The sequence below is a fragment of the Heteronotia binoei genome, chromosome 21 (genome assembly GCF_032191835.1).
Source record: "Heteronotia binoei isolate CCM8104 ecotype False Entrance Well chromosome 21, APGP_CSIRO_Hbin_v1, whole genome shotgun sequence".
In the NCBI taxonomy this organism is placed as follows: domain Eukaryota; kingdom Metazoa; phylum Chordata; class Lepidosauria; order Squamata; family Gekkonidae; genus Heteronotia; species Heteronotia binoei.
The window spans coordinates 133527510-133537866 of record NC_083243.1 but is presented as its reverse complement, the minus strand read 5'-3'; positions in this window follow the sequence as shown (position 1 = coordinate 133537866).

The following is a 10357-nucleotide window of genomic DNA, read 5'->3' as shown; positions in this document are numbered from 1 at the left end:
TGATTTTCACTTCTCATGAAAGCCCCTTGCTGAGGTTGTGATAAGTTGACTGGGACTTGATGGCACTTTACACACACACACACATCTTACCACTGTTCCCCAAAACAACCTAATTCACGAAATGGAATGCTCTCAGGATCTAATACATGAGACCCAGAAAAGTTTTTCAAACAATGGATAAGCTTTATTGTACTCCAGTTTTCTCTCAGGACAGCACACTTAAGCTATATATAGAGAAAGCAAAACAGATAGCAAACTCACATTATGCTTTCAGTTAAAACACTTATACATTCTCATACAGATATATTCCAGTTTTCGAAGTTAGGCTTACAGACTATTTTTCAGTTAGCAAATCTCATATGATTTTATACCTGTTAAAGTCTAAGTTTGCTTAAGCATAACAGCTATGATTCTATCAGCCCAATCTTTGTTAGAGATTTCTAACCAAGGTCGTGGCTTAACCTACCCAGAGGTGCATCTTAGCCCTCTGATCCAGGCCAACAAGTCTATGGAAAATTTCTGAAGCTTATATAGATTCTAGCCTGAGAACTTATCACTTATCTCTAATAAATATCTCTCTTCCCAGGTCACTCTGACACTTTTCTCACCAGCTGCAAACACAGATGGTCACCCATACTGGCTAATGTTTATCTATCTTTAGATCTCACGTTAGGCACAGATAAGATCTGGATGAGATCCAATGAGAACCACTCTCTTATCAGCATTTTCCCATCTCCATCTAACAAACATTTTCCCAGCCAAAGTAATTTTTTTCATTCTAAATTCTCCTGAAATGAACTCTCTCTCTCTGACCTAGATTCTCTGCTAAGCTTATAGGCATCAAGTAAGTTATCAAGTATCAGGTAGCTGGCTCCAGGTTGACTCAGCCTTCCATCTTTCTGAGGTCGGTAAAATGAGTACCCAGCTCACTGGGGGGAAAGTGTAGATGACTGGGGAAGGCAATGGCAAACCACCCCGTAAAAAGTCTGTCATGAAAACGTTGTGAAAGCAACATCACCCCGGAGTCTAAAACGGCTGGTGCTTGCACAGCCGTTTACCTTTTTTTAAAGTTATCAAGAACTTTTAACAATGTAAAATGACATAGACCCTTCATAGGTGGCTTTCATAAGAGAATCAGCTCTGATTTTTCCTGCAACAATATTTTTTCCTGTTTTTTATTTATTTTTATCTACACTGACCTACCCCACCTTTTATAGTTTTGCTGCACAAGGGTGACTGTGTTTTAGAATTCAGTGGGAATGTACACAATTGAGGGAAACTATTCTGATAAGATGCACTGCATACAACACTAGACCAAATACACTTATTTAAGCTTGATGTCTGCTACAGGAGGAAAGCTTGCCTTTAACTAACAAACTAACTAAGCTTGCCTTAGGTAGTTCTTACCCCAGCCTTATTGCTTGATTTTGAAAAAAACTACACATTTAAATTTTTTTTTAGTATAGTACTTTTGCAGCAATCTTCAAAAACACAGGAACCACCCCCCTTCCCAACTACACTGTATATAAAGGAGGGGGGAAACTGGTGTAGTGTAACCAAGCTGGAGCAAAAATCCAGTGCAGAAAAGCCAATTAACTATTATCTGAAAGCATTATCTATTTCCTATGCTGCCATGCACAGAGTGAGTAGCTTCTATGTGACAGAACATGAGCATGACTTGCATACCAAACTGAGCCCCCACACTTTTCAGTGAGAAGTTACACTGTACCACATGGCATAAGATGTTAAATGGAAACAATTTGGGGACAACTCATACACATCCACTGCCAAATACACAAAAGCTTTTGAAGTATCAAGAAACATCTGCTTCAGCTTGCATGTTTTTTTAAAGGAATAAATAAAACCATCCAATGTCTCAACCCAATTTATTTCCTTAAAAATTAGATAACTAATCATTTAAGGGTTTGAATGAGGGCTCAGCAGAGCTTAACATTAGAAACAATTTCAGTGTCATGGGTTAGTAGTAGGAAACAGTGGCAGACTGGGTCTAAAAACATTGGTTGCCAGGAGACATAGGAGGCCCACCCACAACGATAAGGCTATCATTTAATTTTTGTAAGAAATAAATATTTTTTTAAAAAAATACACGTGGAAAAAAGGTACAATTAAAACTTTTGTACATTGTAATTACATATATATATATATATATATATATGTAATTACAATGTAAATATATTGTACATGTTACTGGCAGTATGCAGTAGATATTAAATGTAAATACAGATTGCATTTTCTCCAGGAGAGCTGATCTCTGCCAGCTGGAGATCAGTTGTAAAAGCGGGAGATCCCCAGACCCCACCTAGAGGCTGGCAACCCTAAAAACAACATAAATTTTAGTTGCATTACAGTAATAATACTGTGACTTCTAATATATTTTCAATCTACTAACATTGTCTAATGTTTAAGGGGGCCCACTTGCCATCGGGCAAGCTGATACACTGGCCAGTCTGCCACTGCTAGGAAAGTGAATTGACACCTGATCATGAACAGATGAGTTACCGAGTTGTTACTATCAGCCTACATACATCTGGGATGAGGAAGAAAAACACCTGGTTTTTTGGTGTGTGTGTGTGTGAGACAGATAGTGACATTTGATATTGAAACCTCATATACTTCATCTGAAAAATTCACTGACAGATCTCTCTCAGACTCACAAGAAAGTCAGACAATGCAAAATAAAGAAAAGAAAGAAAAAAAATCAGGAACAAAATCATGGCATGGCTTGCTGTTGCTGAGAAATCAGAACCAGACCATCCCACAGTAGTATTTATTCTGTATGCACTTATCTCTCAAGTGGTGCTTCTGACCTTTTGCTAAAAAATTAAGTAACCAAAGAAAACTCTGCTGCCCCTCTACAAAACTGCAAATGACATCCCAATCCCCTAAGACACCTTTTCAAATTACATCAAGCTGAAACAGGATCACTCGTTAGAATAATGATGATCTCAGCATCTTTCATCCAAGTGGAGTATGCCTGTGAGGTATATAAAATAAGGTAGAAGAGCAGTCTCCAAAAATTTAGTCAGGATGAGGCAAATGTTAAAATGTAGTCCAGGCTCATGGAGATATGAGGAAAGTTTGAATGCCAAAGTATACATTTTACCAGGGCTTTTTTCTGCAAAAAGAGGTGTCAGAACTCTCGAGAGGGAAATAAAGGAGAAACGCAAAGGTGCCCCTCATGAACTCTTAAACTTGTTTTGAGCATTTTGTTTCCATAAAGAGGTTCCGGAATGCCAATCTGCTGCGTTCTCCCAGAAAAAAAAAGCCACCCTGTAAAAAGTCTGCCATGAAAATGTCTGTGATGCAACCCCAGTTGGAAACGACTGGTGCTTGCACAGGGGACTACCTTTACCTTTTTAAAGTATGCTGTGATGACTTTCAGAGTTGTATTGTGAGTTATGTTTCTGGAACTCAATTCTTAGGTATTTGGGGAGGGGTGTATGTGTCCAATTTGGATTGACACTATGGTGAGTGGGAGGCAGGGTGTAAGTCTCCATCCCCCCATGTAATTTTTCTGACCTGAATTGGCCCCCAGGAAGCTGCTTGGCTGTGTTGGAGCATGTTGCATGTGATGTACTGATGTACATTTTCCCAACAGGGTAAGCAGCAGCTCCCTGGGGCTGTTTCAGATCAGGAAAATGTGTCCGTATGTGTTTGAGAGAGGCAGGTTTAAGGCCAATCTCCTTGCATACTACAATCCCAAATCAAATCAGTTCCCAGGCAACATCTGATTAAAGGGGGGAGGACACAAGGAGAACACACACACACAATTTATGCCTCACTTTTTCTCCCCACTGGAGACCTGAAGCAGCTTACAATAGCATTCTCCTCTGTATTTATCCTCAGTCAAACAACTGTATGAGGTAGGGATCTCAGCCTCCAGGTTGGACTTGGGGACCCTACGGAATTACAGCTCAACTCCAAACTACAGAAATCTGTTCCCTTGGAGCAAATGGCTGCTTTGGAGTGTGGAATCTATGGCATTATACCCACTGAGGTCCCTGTCCCACCCAGCTCCACCAATCGCAAGGAGTTTCCCAGTCTGGATTTGGCAACCCTACTCCCCCACCCACCAGAAGCTGGAGGGACCTGGCAACCAGGTAACTTTGACTGAGAGAGTGTGACTGGCCTAGGGACATACAGTGAACTTTCATAGCAAAGTGAGGATTTGAACCTGGCTGAATCTAACAATGCTCCAGATAACATATAGCTAAGCCCTGGGGGGAGTGATGTGATTATTTATCCTTTTACCCCTGTTCAGGTTCCACAATTGATACAGTGGTCCTGTCTTGGATTACTGTGCATAAAACTGAAGGACCGCTATGTTCATATACTTGGTACCCCCATTTAGCTGGGGCTCCTGTTTGTGCCGCATTCTTTCACATGGACAAGGCTATGTATATGCATTCAGTGGGGTAGGCAGCTGCCTGGGGCGCTACCCTGCCTGGGGGCACCATCAGGCACCCCCTAACTCCCCCTTGCCCACGTAGAGTGCTCCTCCAAGCCTGCCTTGAAGGTAATATTGGAGGAGTGCTGCACAGTGCACTACGCTCTTTGGAGGCTTCCAAGGAAGCCTACAAAGAGCATAGTGCAGGGGGAAAGCGGTGGTGCGGCAGCACTCTTGTGCGCCTCCCATCACTCTCTCTTCCCCCACTTGCCGCCCTGCACAATGATGTCACTTCTGGTGACATCATTGTGTTGCATGCATGCAAAGTGCGCATGCAATGAACTTCATAAAGGGAGCTTGCCGGGGGTGGGGCACAGCACAGGGGTCTGGCTTGAGCAGCAGAACCCCTGGCACAGGGCCTGCTCTCAGTCCCAGAAAACAGCTATTGTGTGTATTGTTATGAGTGGAAGGGAGGAGCTAACAAAAAGCCTGTCTTGCAGCTGCAAATTTGGTCTAGGAGAAAACAGACTCAGCGCATGGAACTGACTTGTCTGTCTGCAAAAAAGAAAGAGATGGCCTATATTATCAGATGATTCAGTCTACAGTTTTCCATGTTCACTGCCTGACTACTGATGTATGTGCTGAATACTAGTTAAAGGAACCAAAACAAATAATCAAAGTGATGTAGGTGATATAGACAGGTTGCTTACCTGTAACTGTAGATCTTCGAGTGGTCATCTGTGCATTCACACTCATGGGATAGAGCGCCTGCGCCGATCCCCGAATCGGTACCTAAAAAGCCTGGGATTTTTTCACACTCGGCACCAACAGGCATGCACAGGCATCAGAGTGCGCATGCTCGCCGGCGCCAGCACGAGGATCCCGCCAGTTCCTTCCTGACCGCTGGAAGCCCCTATTGGAGGGAGACCGTCAGCAGTGGGGAAGGAGGGTGGGTAGTGTAAATGCACAGATGACCACTCGAAGATCTACAGTTACAGGTAAGCAACCTGTCTATCTTTTTTGTGGTCTCTGTGCTTCACACTCATGGGAGATTAGCAAGCAAGACATACCTGGAGGCGGGAAGATGGTCAACCAGAAGAAGCAGCTTGCAGCACCGCAACTCCCAGACAAGTCCTTTGTTGAGCATGCACGTCCAGCGCGTAGTGCTTCATAAAGGCATGTGGAGAGGACCAGGTGGCAGCCTTGCAAACGTCCGGCAGAGAAACGCCTTTCAGGAACGCCACCGACGTCGCCATCGCTCTTGTAGAGTGTCCGCGAATAGGCCCAGGCAACGGCTTCTTGGCCAACAAATAACACAGTTTAATAGTCTCAGTGAGCCATTTCAAAAGCCGCTGAGACGAGATCCTGGAACCTAACTTAGGAGCAGCATAAGAAACAAAAAGCTGCTGGTCCTTACGAAAACTCTTGGAGCGACTTAAATAAAACAACAAAGCACGCTTCACATCTAGAGCATGCAACCTACATTCCTCATCCGAGGAAGGAATAGGATGAAAAGCGGGCAACCAAACTTCTAAGTTGAGGTGGAACTGAGAGACCACTCTGGGGAGAAAAGAAATATCAAGAGCTAACGACACTCCAGCCTCCCAAAAAACTAGATATGGGTAGTCACAATGCATAGCCGTGAGCTCCTCTGCACGGCGTGCTGATTTGATGGCTACCAAAAAGGCAGTCTTCCAAGAAAGAAGCTGTGACGAACATGTGGCCATCGGCTCAAAAGGACGTTGAGTCAACCTGTCCAACACTAAAGTCAAATCCCACAACTGTGGGGGTGATCTAGATGGAGGATGAAGCCTAAGCAAACCCTTCAAAAACCTCTTAGAATGAGGGTGTGCAAAAACAGAGTGCCCCTCAACCAGTTCATGGAACGCAGAAATTGCTGCCAAATAAACCTTGATGGAAACAAAAACAAGGCCAGCATCCACCAGAGATAACAAAAACTCAAATATTACCAAAAATCCCACCCTTTGGGGGGAGACTGAAGGATCAACTAGGAACTGCAGAAACCTCCTCCACTTCCTATCATAGGAAGTGCGGGTAGAAAGTTTCCTGCTTTTCAAGAAAACATGTTGGACTCTGCTAGAGAACCCACAGGGTCGATGAACCATGCTGTCAGCTTCAGGTGGGGCATGTTGTGATGGAGAACATGACTGTCCTGAGCTGACAGAAGATCTGGTTCCACCGGAAACTGGTAGAAGACCCCCCTCGCCAGTTGGAGCAGGATCGGGAACCAGTTCTGGCGAGGCCACCGGGGAGTCACCAGGATACAGCATGGCCTCTCTCTCGTAATCTTGTTGACCACCCTCGTCAGTAGTGGCAGAGGCGGGAACGTATAAAGGAACCGACCTTCCCACGGGAACAGCAGACCGTCTCCCAATGACTCTGGATCTGAGCCCCCTCTGGAGCAAAACAGAGGACACTTCCGGTTTTCGACTGTGGCAAAGACATCCACCTGGGGATACCCCCAGAGCTGAAACACAGGTTGGAGGAAGCACCACTGCAACTTCCACTCATGCGGGGAAGCTGCACCCCTGCTGAGGGAGTCTGCTTGCAGGTTGAGCACCCCTGGAAAATGTGCTGCCTTCACAAAGATGTTGTGGTCCAGACACTCTGACCACAGATCCAGCGCCAGCGCACATAACCGTCGAGAGACTGTCCCTCTCTGCCTGTTGATGTAACACAGGGCAGTGGTATTGTCCATTAGCAGAGCAACAATCTTCCCCACCACCATGCGGCGGAAGGACCAAAGAGCAAAATGAACTGCCAGCAGTTCCAAGTAATGTATGTGGCAGTGAGTCAATTCTAAAGGCCAAAGACCCCCTACACACAGATCGTCCATGTAGGCCCCCCAACCCCACAACGACGCATTGGTTGTGATAGTCACAGTTGGTGCAGGTAGATGGAAGGGAGCTCCCTGACAAATGTTGTCCTTTGACTTCCACCATTGCAGTGTTTGCTGTGTCACAGGTGGAATGACAAACCTCTTTCGAGGTGAGTCCCACAACGGGTGAAACTGACGAAGAAACCAAAGCTGTAGGCCTCTCATCCTCAGCTTCGCAAAGTGCAGCATGCTTGTAGTTGCCGCCATCAGCCCCAGCATCCGCTGCAACTGCTGCGCCGTACCCCACTTTTGACTCTGCAGAAGTTCGACAAGGTTGATAATGCCCATCGCTCTCTGCTGAGGCAGGAACGCACGATGCAGGTTCATATCCAGCAAAGCCCCTATGAACTGAACTGTCCTTGATGGAGTAAGGTGTGATTTCTCCAAATTGACCTGCAGTACCAAGGTGTCGAGAAGACGAAGAGTGACGGCAATGTGGAATGACAAACTCTCTTTTGACTCTGCCACAAGGAGCCAGTCGTTGATGTATGGAAAGACGACTATCCCTTGAAGCTGGAGGTGGGCAGCCGCAACGTTCATCATCTTCGTGAACACCCGAGGTGCAGTGGACAGACCGAACAGAAGGGCTTTGAACTGGAAGTGCTGAGAACCTACTGCAAACCAAAGGAAACGTCTGAACGCAGGATGGATGCTGACATGAAAGTATGCATCCTTGAAGTCCAGCGTTGCCATCCAATCCCCTTGGTTGATGAGGGGCAGAATTGTTTGCAGAGTGGACATTCTGAACTTCTGGTACAAAATGAATTTGTTCAGATTCCGAAGATCCATGATTGGTCTTAGACCCCCGTCCCTCTTGGGAACCAGGAAGTAACGAGAGTAGAAACCTCCTGGCCTCCGTCGGGACCCTCTCTATGGCTTGTTTCTGTAAGAGGTTGCTCACCTCCACCAGCAGAGGTGGGGAAGGGGGAGTGGTGATTACCACGGATTGGTTCGGAATCTGAGCAAAGTCTATTTTGTAGCCTTCTGCTACGATGGAAAGCGCCCACCTGTCCATAGTGATGGACTCCCAGACCGACAGGAATGGGTGGAGGCGGATAGGCAAAGTGGAAGAGAGGACAGTGACGCGTGCTACCAGAAAGTCAAAGGCCCTGCTTTTGAGGGCGAGTGCCCTTGTACTTGCCAGTGGTCTGTGAAGCATAACAGTTTCTGTTGTTCCCCCTGTATGGGGACCTACTCTCAGGCTGAGCAGAGCGAGGTCTCCACTGTTGTTCCGGGGAGAACTTTTGGTACGGCTTCTTTGCCCAAGGCTTGTGCCACTGCTTCTGTTTCGCAGCTCTGGAAAATGCCAGTACACCCAGGTTCCTGGAAGTTTTTATACTTTTGTCCATTTCCTGGAGCGCGTTGTGGGTGGTGGAGCTGAAGAGGCCTTCGTCCTCGAAAGGCAGATCCTCGATGAAGGCTCTGGTGTCCTGCTGGAGAGCCGTAGATCTGAACCAGGAGTGGCGGCGGAGGCAGACAGCAGAAGTGATGGTCCTTGCTGAGATGTCAACCATGTGCTTTGCTGCAGCCAGTTGTTGCTTGGCTACAGCAAAGCCTTCCTTCTGCAACTTCTTTGCAGCCGATCTCTTCTCCTCAATCAGGGAAGACAGGAGGGGGGTTAGTTGCTCCCATACTGAGTATTGGTATCTAGCCATGCACACGGCATAGTTAGATATCTTTACTCCCAGCGCCCCAGCAGAACAGAACTTCCTCCCGACATTATCCAACTTCTTCCCTTCCTTGTCTGGGTGAGAGGAGTGCATCTTGCGGGCCTTGGATGAGGAGGAAACAACCACCGAATTTGGCTTCGGGTGTGTGAAGAGGAACTCAGCCCTGGACTTTTGGACACGGTACATATGGTCCAACCTCCTCGATGACAATGGCGTAGAAACAGGCTTCGCCCAGGGCTCCTTCACTACCTGTAGGATGACCTTCGTCACCGGCAGGGCAACCGCTGTAGACGTATCCCGCTGCATAATGTCAAACACGTTATCGTCTACAACGGGTTGCGGCTGTGACACAAGAAGCAAGAAGGAGAGTGCCATCCTCTTCACCAGGTCCCCATACGACTTCAGATCCTCCGACAGTGAGATGGGAAGATCTTCAGCCGTATGAGACACTGGGGAAGGCTCCAAAGCCTGATCCAGATCGTCGGTACCGACCTCGGAGTCCGACGATGAAGACTCTCTGCGCAGAGATCGTTCTGAGAACACCAGAGTAGATTCTCTGACGGGCGACTGGATTGACCCCGACGACCAAGGTTGGACTTCCTCCACCACTACGCCGCGTCTGTCAGGCGGGACAGTGATTGATGCCGAAGGACGCCTTCTAGAATGTTGAGACAGCCTGGACATGTGGGATGCCTCAGATTGTTGGTTCCAGCCACCAAACTCGTGAGGAGGGTACCATTGGTACGGTGGGTAAGGATAAGGGTAAGGAGGCCACTGGCGCTGCTCCCATGATGGAAGTGGTGGGAAGCGACGAACTATTGAAATCGGCTCCAGCTCTCTCCGGCCTTTCGTCTGATCCATTGGTGCCGAAGGCTCCATTGGCACCGACACCTCCACCTCCGAGACCAAGTCGGTCTCACTGCGATGCCTGGACCCTGAAGAGTGGGAGTGCTGAGTCAGGTTGATCTCGTGCTCCGATGCCAATAGGCGCAGCTGCGGAGCACTGCCTCTCGACACCAAAGGGCTGCGACGCGGGGACGCCAAGATCTTCCTTCGTGGAACTGTCGATGTCAAAGCGTCATGTGAAGGCGAAGGGGTGCGGGATGGTTTCCTCTTCTGCTTCTCCTTTGACTTCACCTTCTTCAGCGCTGATGATTGGGTCCCTGAATCATCCCGACGCCTCTTAGCCAGGGTGTCCACTGACCCTTCAAAAGGCCATTTCGTGGAACGCTCGCGCTCGACCGGCATCTCGGTCCTGATTGGCGAAGTCTCAGCTGATGTGACCATCGGGGCCGCGGCCTCACCCATCGGTACCGATGGGCCCGATGCCATCTTTAGAGGACAAAGTGCCAACTCAACCAAAGCCGCCGAAAGCCTCGC